The 7,388-nt window shown below is 43.2% G+C and overlaps 1 long non-coding RNA gene across 2 annotated transcripts; it reads left to right on the forward strand.

Moving 5' to 3' along the window:
• Positions 1-1,119: 1,119 nt before the first annotated feature.
• Positions 1,120-6,745, forward strand: LOC146180180 (uncharacterized). 2 transcript variants are annotated; one of them, XR_014700789.1, is made up of 4 exons: positions 1,120-1,455; positions 2,316-2,401; positions 2,635-2,700; positions 6,509-6,745. It is a non-coding gene; the product is annotated as an uncharacterized LOC146180180 (long non-coding RNA). The 2 variants fall into 2 exon arrangements; XR_014700788.1 differs by lacking the exon at positions 1,120-1,455 and having other exon boundaries at positions 1,985-2,401.
• Positions 6,746-7,388: the final 643 nt, after the last annotated feature.

Here is a 7,388-nt window from a genome sequence, read left to right on the forward strand (position 1 = left end):
AGATCGAAGGGACAAATAAAGAGCGCTTCTTTCCTGCTTGCCGGGTGTGACGGACGAGCGAACTTTCGCCCACCTTTTTGCAGAGTGGCAAGTGTGGTATTCAGGAAGGAGGCGCGTAGCGATGCGCTGAGCTTGTGCAGAGACGGTCCCGGTAAGAAGTGACAGAGAGCAGAGGAATTATGGTCGCTGTTATATGCTAACAACACAGTAATAAAATAAACTACAGTTGCCCTCTCTACTGCAGTACTTGCACACATCGCCGCAGCTGCAATAGTGGGCACTTCTTTATCATCAGTAGTAACAGTGGCAGGGCGGTAACCATTTTTCTTTCGAGGGGGGGGATGGGGGTGAATAGGAGTTGTTCAAGGTAGTTTATTACGAAGTATATGTACTGAGCGGCGCATGCCAAACGGCAACACTGCAACTGGAGGAGAAGGAAAACACATTAATTGGCAGTCTTCATTTAGACGCCCAACATCTCAACGGCAAGACGATTGGTTGATTGATTGATTGATTGATTGATTGATTGATTGATTGATTGATTGATTGATTGATTGATTGATTGATTGATTGATTGATTGATTGATTGAACGTAGTTTATTGAATAGGAAGGCTCATGGCCATGGATGGGAGTAAAGGGGAGTAGCAGAATTTTAATGGTTGCACAAGTCGTCACTCTAATCATATTGCTCTGACCAGGCCACTAAGGGAGCCATACTTGGCAAATATCATTTGTGTGTTAGCATCGGTTCCTGGAAGGGAACGGTAGTTCAGGCGGTAGGGTTCGATCTCGGAGCGTCTAGTAAAAAAAGCAGGGCAATACCAGAGCAGATGAGATATGCCGCCGCGCGTTAGAGTCGTGCAATGGGAGCACGTAATCATTAGAGAGATTTAGCTTACCGGAGACGTATTACGTCTCCCGGAGACGTACAGACGTAGACGTATGGGACGCCTACTGCGCATGCGTGAAAACTGCCGATACGTACAGGCGTTGGAGACGTACTACGGAGACGTATGCCGCGTGACGTCCAGCTTGCCGTAATCTCGCGAGGTCTCACGAGATTTCAACAGCCATGGAGCCAAGCCGCCAAGCTAAGCCAAGAGCCGATGGGTGGTGCTACGAGTGCTTGTAGAGTGCTGCTGTGCGCAACGGGCCACATAGTTCTCCCGTTTTCACATTGGCGTCATCAAATGCTGTAATACCCTCGCCCCGGCCGTGCCAAGAAAACATCATGCGCAAGCGTTTCAGTGCGGCGGACGACCAGCAAGTAGCTCGAGATCGACCATCCTGTACATACACTGTACAGCGCAGGGAGAAGGCGCCGTCGAAAGAAGTTGCAACGATTTCTAGGGATCCGCCGACGGCGAACGAGCGCTCGCTCCGCTGCGCAATGAAGGCGTTCGCAAAGGTCTTTGCAAGCCATCCAGCGTCAGAAAAAAAAAAAAATGATTCTGGTAAGTCACTACCCACTACCTTCTCTGTTCAGACGATCGGACTGGACAGCGGACTGTCCGAGCGGAACAATTAGTTATCATATGTGACGAAAACGGCACTTTCGAGTAGCTCGGAATGGCAATGACTCGGCGCCTGCCGATCACGTGCGCTCCGAGTAGGAGTGGTGGTGGATGATGCTTTCCCACGATACATACGGCCCGCCCGTCTGAACACCGCCTAGTCGATTGCTGGGGAATAGCAGCGCAAAGTAAAAAGCCACTTACGTTGTGCGAATTAGATACATGATATTTCAGCATTTTCGCTAAACATGGCTCGAGTTGCATAATATAATACACGTCGTGTAGCTGCTTTTGTTTACATGTGCTTGTAAATGTGCACAGCCACCAGGAGCCACAATAAATGAAAATTGTTTGCAAGATGGTTTACTTTATCTTCTCAGACAATTAATTGTCTGGCACCATTAGCTAACAGCACATGCTGAATGCAGTGCCAAAGCCAAATAGTGCAAGAGGTCATTTAATTTTTTTTTTTTTTGCTCCAAGCTTATGAACTTGTGTCCCTGTGTCAGCACGTGAAATGAAGCATTTTATGCTGTTGGACAAAACATTCAGGCTCTGGAAGTCTTATTAGCATTTACAAGTCGCAGAGGCTGAACTGGTTTGCTCATTGTGTTATAAAAACACCTGAAAATTAAAAAAGGATCCTTGTTAAGGACCATTGCATTGAATGAAGGCAAGTGTCTGCGTCGTGGCACTTTTCTAGTGTCCTGGCGCAACTTTCAGCTGCACAATTAGATCCTGTATTATGTTGGCAAGTTAATTACCAATCATCTGTGTCTCATATGGTTATTCCCTTTCAGATGAAAATGAGCCTGCAAGTGCCTGAATGACATGGTGCCCAGAGAGACTCATGATGATGAAAGCAATCATGACAACTCCCGGAATAGTAAGCGACAACACTTCTTATATTACTTTCTTCAATGTTCTTGTTGAACACGTTACAGCTATTTACAAAGCACTGCAATGTTCAGTCTTGATTCTCTTACTGCAGTGTACAAAGTGTAGCCAGAGTGCTAAAGTAAGCTCGTGCATGTTGTTATGCACCGGAAAACATCCCAAGATCTCATGGCTGCAGAAATAATTATTTCTTTCATTTGTTTGCTTGCTTCCATGGCACAGCCACAAGTCTGCACAGTGTGGAGCCGCTGCCGTCGACACTAAGCCTGCAGTCAGTGCCCTTGAGGGGTGAGGACATATTTACGTTATTTTGAGCAGCACCAATTAGTAAAAAGTTTTATTTATCTCAATGCCTTAACAACTTACTATAGTTTAAAACTCAAGACTGCTTAGTACAACTGCACTAGAACCTAGTTGTTAGCTTTTGCATTCATGCCAAAACTATGCATGGACCAGCAGCAGCAACAGTGCATTATACAAAATGCAATGGTCTATGAAAGCAGCGATAAATGAAATAAATGAGTAGGAAAACAAATTATTCACAAATTTTCATGTTCATGGTGCACACTCACGAGACCATCGCAATGCTTTGTGTATTGTTATGCTTGTCTCAGACTGTTTTGAACCTACACTCCATTTGGTGGCATGACTGAGTCTTTGGTTTGAGAGAAGAATGACGTTTCGAAGATGAGAGAACAAAAAACAATGAAATTTGATTGCACTTCTGCAGACTTATGTACATACTTCAAAGGTCTTAACAGCAAAAGGTCAAAAGCAAGTTCATAGCAATGATAGACTATTGAGCCTCTTGCCCAGGGCCAGTATTGTTTTTTTTTTTTACTCCACAAGAAACCTTTAAACAATCAATCCAGCCCTCTCACAGAACTTTGGCCAATAAAACACGGCACATCTCTTCGGGTCAATCAGCCAGTCAATCAAACAGTATTGGTAAGCAATGTTCCTGCAGTCATACCTTGGGAACAGGCGAGGAGACATAGAAACTTCCTTTTTCACTTTGATAGCGTTGCAATAGTCTAATAAGGAGTCTGTCTGCCAGAAAAACACAGGGCATGTCTGATGTCACATACAGCGGATCAAAACAGCATCTGTAGAACTCAACTCCTAATGGATCAGTGTAATGGTTTTATGGCCATGTCCCTTCTCCCAAACAGCCACCGTATCTTCCTGTGCGGTGTGGCCTCAGGCACCCCTCTCCAGAGTGTATTCATCATCGGGCAAAGCGTGGGAAGTTCCCACATGCTTTTTCTTTTTGCGTCTTCACACTTTTGTGTGATGTTTGCCTGGACGCGTGATGCATTTCCAGCTCTTAGGTCATTGCAGCATGCTGCTGTGCATGTGCATAATCAACGCAAAAGCTCAGAAGTAATATTTTATAGAGACATTTCTACCGCAATTACCCATTTGGTGAATTTTATTTATCCTCAAGAAAAGGATGGCAAAATTATATTATTGTTTACTCCACCCTCCACTGTGGTCTTAATGCATTGGTTGATGTGAAAAAATGATTCAATTTGTTTTCAATGTGCATCAGAAGGAGCGTTCACTGACATAAAATAACATCAAATACCATGGAAAATCTTTTGCATATGCCAGCAACAGGCAAGTCCCAGTATAGATTGCTGTTGAACGTGACACTTAGTATTCTCTGCGAGCCTACAATTGTAATGTTCCGGCTCTCATTTCTGACAGCACGATTAAAAAAATTTTTTTTTTCTGGGAAAATAATCAGCGTTGTCTTTGAACAATTTATATTAAGTTTGTTTGATTGAAACCACAACAATAATGTTAACAGGAAGGCTTTGCTTTGCTTTGTCAACGTGTCTGCATCAGTGCCCGTCATAATAGAACAGTCATCTGCATGTGGTGGTGGCAAAACTAATAAATATCCAACAGGTGCAAGATAGGTGTCAACTTATCCGCAAAGATGACGGCCTGGAGTCCTTGGACATGGGCGACGTCAGCTAGTCGGATTAGACCTAGCAGAGTTTCAGGGCGTGAGCTCGACAGTAGTTTCCCAAAATTATTTTTTGTCTCTCGATTTATATTTTAGATTTCTGGACACGCCCATATCATATGTACCAGATCCACCCTATATATGTACGACAAATTTAATGGATATGTCGATGTGGGCAATGTCTTTGATGAACACTTTCAACAACAGTGGCCAAAGCAGGCTTCCTTGTGAAACACTGTTAGTGACTGTTAGATCGTTCAAATGGTGATTACTCAGGCATGCTATTTGTGTTTATTCTCCTCTCCTTCGGGGCAAGTGCCAAGGGATATACCCTACAACCTGTGTGCAATTACTCAGGCATGCTATTTGTGTTTATTCTCCTCTCCTTCGGGGCAAGTGCCAAGGGATATACCCTACAACCTGTGTGCAACTCTGTTCACAACTATATAATCACACCAGGTAGATTGCTACAATGAGAATTCACTGCCTTTTCTTTTCCTTTCTTTTTTTTCATGAAATTCTAGTTTAAGATTCGTAATTATCAAAATACCCAATTGCTTGTCCATGAACCTTTTGTACTTGCTATATACCATGGCCTATTCCCTGCCGTGGGTATGTGCCATTACCACTAAAGACAGTCATCAATGGGTCTGATAGGTCAGGGGTGGAAGCAGGCTCAAGCATTTTGGAGCAGCTTTGGGAGCAGCGAGACAAGAGTTTTGGAGCAACTTTGGAGCAATGAGACAAGAGTTTTGGAGCAGGTTCCTAAGGTCAAATGCCTCTGATAATTGTAGTAATTGTTTTTCTCTTTCTGACAGAAAAAGGTGAGCTCTTCCTTTTTATGCAAGTTCAATGCCTCTCCAACTTCGCACTCATTTCTGACAACGGCCACCAACTTGAAACAGACTAGCCAGCAAACAAAATGCTTGCCGGTGTGCTTTATAACTGAACACCTAGTGTGACCTTGTGACCTAACGCATTTGCCTATTCTGACTTGACAGATTCAAATGTCAAGTTTACCACTTCAATGCACTCAAGCAATGCCACTAATTTGGAGCTCAGATTAATGGACATGACATTTCTGCTCTCTATCTTGTGCATATCCCTTTTTGATCCTATGCCTGTGCTGATACATTCCTGAGCAGTGGTCAGTAGTGCCTTCAGGAAATGTAGATGGCACTGAAGGGTAGCCTTTTCATCCTTCAGCATTTTTACTTCACTACCTCCTTCCAATAGTTTTATCATTCTTTGCTTGAGCAATGCTGGGGCTCATTTTTTAAATCTTGGCAATAGGCCCTGTATGGCTTTCCAACACTCTTGAGACGCTTCCTAGTGAGTGACATCTTTGGAGTACCAACCCATAACGATTCAAGTATGATTTTGTCTGCCGTAGGCCCGACAAGCTTGTTACTGAAAAAGAGGCTCGATAGGTGCCTGCTTGTTCTTAGACCACAACCATTAGAATAACTCGTGGTTTTTCAGTCGGACAAGTTTCCTTCCTAACGACTCACGGTATCTTGCGCCTATCTGCTTCGCTTGCTGCTCTTGCTTCTCCCTCCACCGGTGATCCAAAGGCTGAGAGGAGGTGCTACGTCACATGCACAGTGCATTTTTTTTGCAATTATCTCCAATCGCCAGTGACTCATATTAAATTTACTTGCAAACAAATATTTATTATGCCACATGCTTCCTTCCCTTACAAAAATTTTGTTTGTATTAAGCCCAGTGCTAGATGCGTTATATTTTTGCCACTGGTGCAAAGACATTGTTTGCGTGTTGCACTAAATTTGATGGTAGAACATTAAAACAGCCAATTTGGAGCAGTTTTGGAGCAATAGTGCATTTTGGAGCAGGATAAAGCAGGAAAAGCAGTTTGGGAGCAGAATGGAGCAAATGGAGTGGCAATTCCACCCCCGATAGGTGCATTCACAAGACGAGACTGCTGCACTTCTGTGCCATGATATAGGGGTATGCCATATGCCCAGACATTTCATGAATAATCATGTGCGTAGTTATTCACTGCAATACCAGCTGGAGAGCAGTATTAAACAACCTCCAGCTTTCTCATAACAGCTTTAATTTTACAGTAATTTCTGTGAACACTGCACCTTTTCATTCCAGGAAGGTAGAAGAATACAACATGGATGTTTTATGCAGCACATGGTGACGAACACTGCCCCGTGTGAAGATGGACATGTGGAGATCAGCTGGTGAAATCTTGGCAATCAGTTGACAAGATGCTGATTGCGCTGATGAAAGAATGAAAGTTATTTATGTTGGCACTATATCACATTGCAGATAGCACCAGTTTATTTTCTCCAAAACTCTCTCGACCATGTTCACTTTGCCAAATAAATCCCAAATACATTATTGCAACACAAATGCTGTCGGTGTGTTTCTGTTCTTGCATTTTATGGTGCATAAGTAGCTAAGGCTATAGTTTCGCAAATACAGGTCCAAAATTATCTGCAAAGGGCATTACACTAATTTTAAATTGCATATTTTAAGAAATATTTGCATTGTGAGAATTGTAAACATATGCAATGACTCGAAAAAAAAATATGTGCGCAACCTCTCTCAAGTGAGCCTCAGCTACAACGTTGAAAACACTGTTAGTGGCCTGTGGTCACCACTTCACCAAAAGAAATTCAAAATGTCCCGTCACATAGTGGTAATTGCTAAAAACATATCATAGGTCAGTGTTTCTCAAATAAGGGCTCACGAAGTGATTTTCAGGATCCACGAAACCCACAGCTGCAAAAAAAAATAAAGATATGAGTGATAGCTTTGGCCTGACTAGACACAGTTTTGCAGGGTTAAAATCTAGGAGATTCAAAGGAGACATTAGTTTATGAAAAAAAAAAGAGTGCGGAAACAGAGGGAGAGTGCATCTGCGGCATTCGTTGATGCCAACGTTGGTAAAACTCGAGCTGTGGCTGCACTACTGGATGGGGCTACAATGCAAAGCGTCTCGGGCATGATGACAACATGACAGCTCAAT

This window comes from Amblyomma maculatum, chromosome 9 (assembly GCF_055883805.1).
Source record: "Amblyomma maculatum isolate TAMU_Amacu chromosome 9, ASM5588380v1, whole genome shotgun sequence".
Lineage (NCBI taxonomy): Eukaryota > Metazoa > Arthropoda > Arachnida > Ixodida > Ixodidae > Amblyomma > Amblyomma maculatum.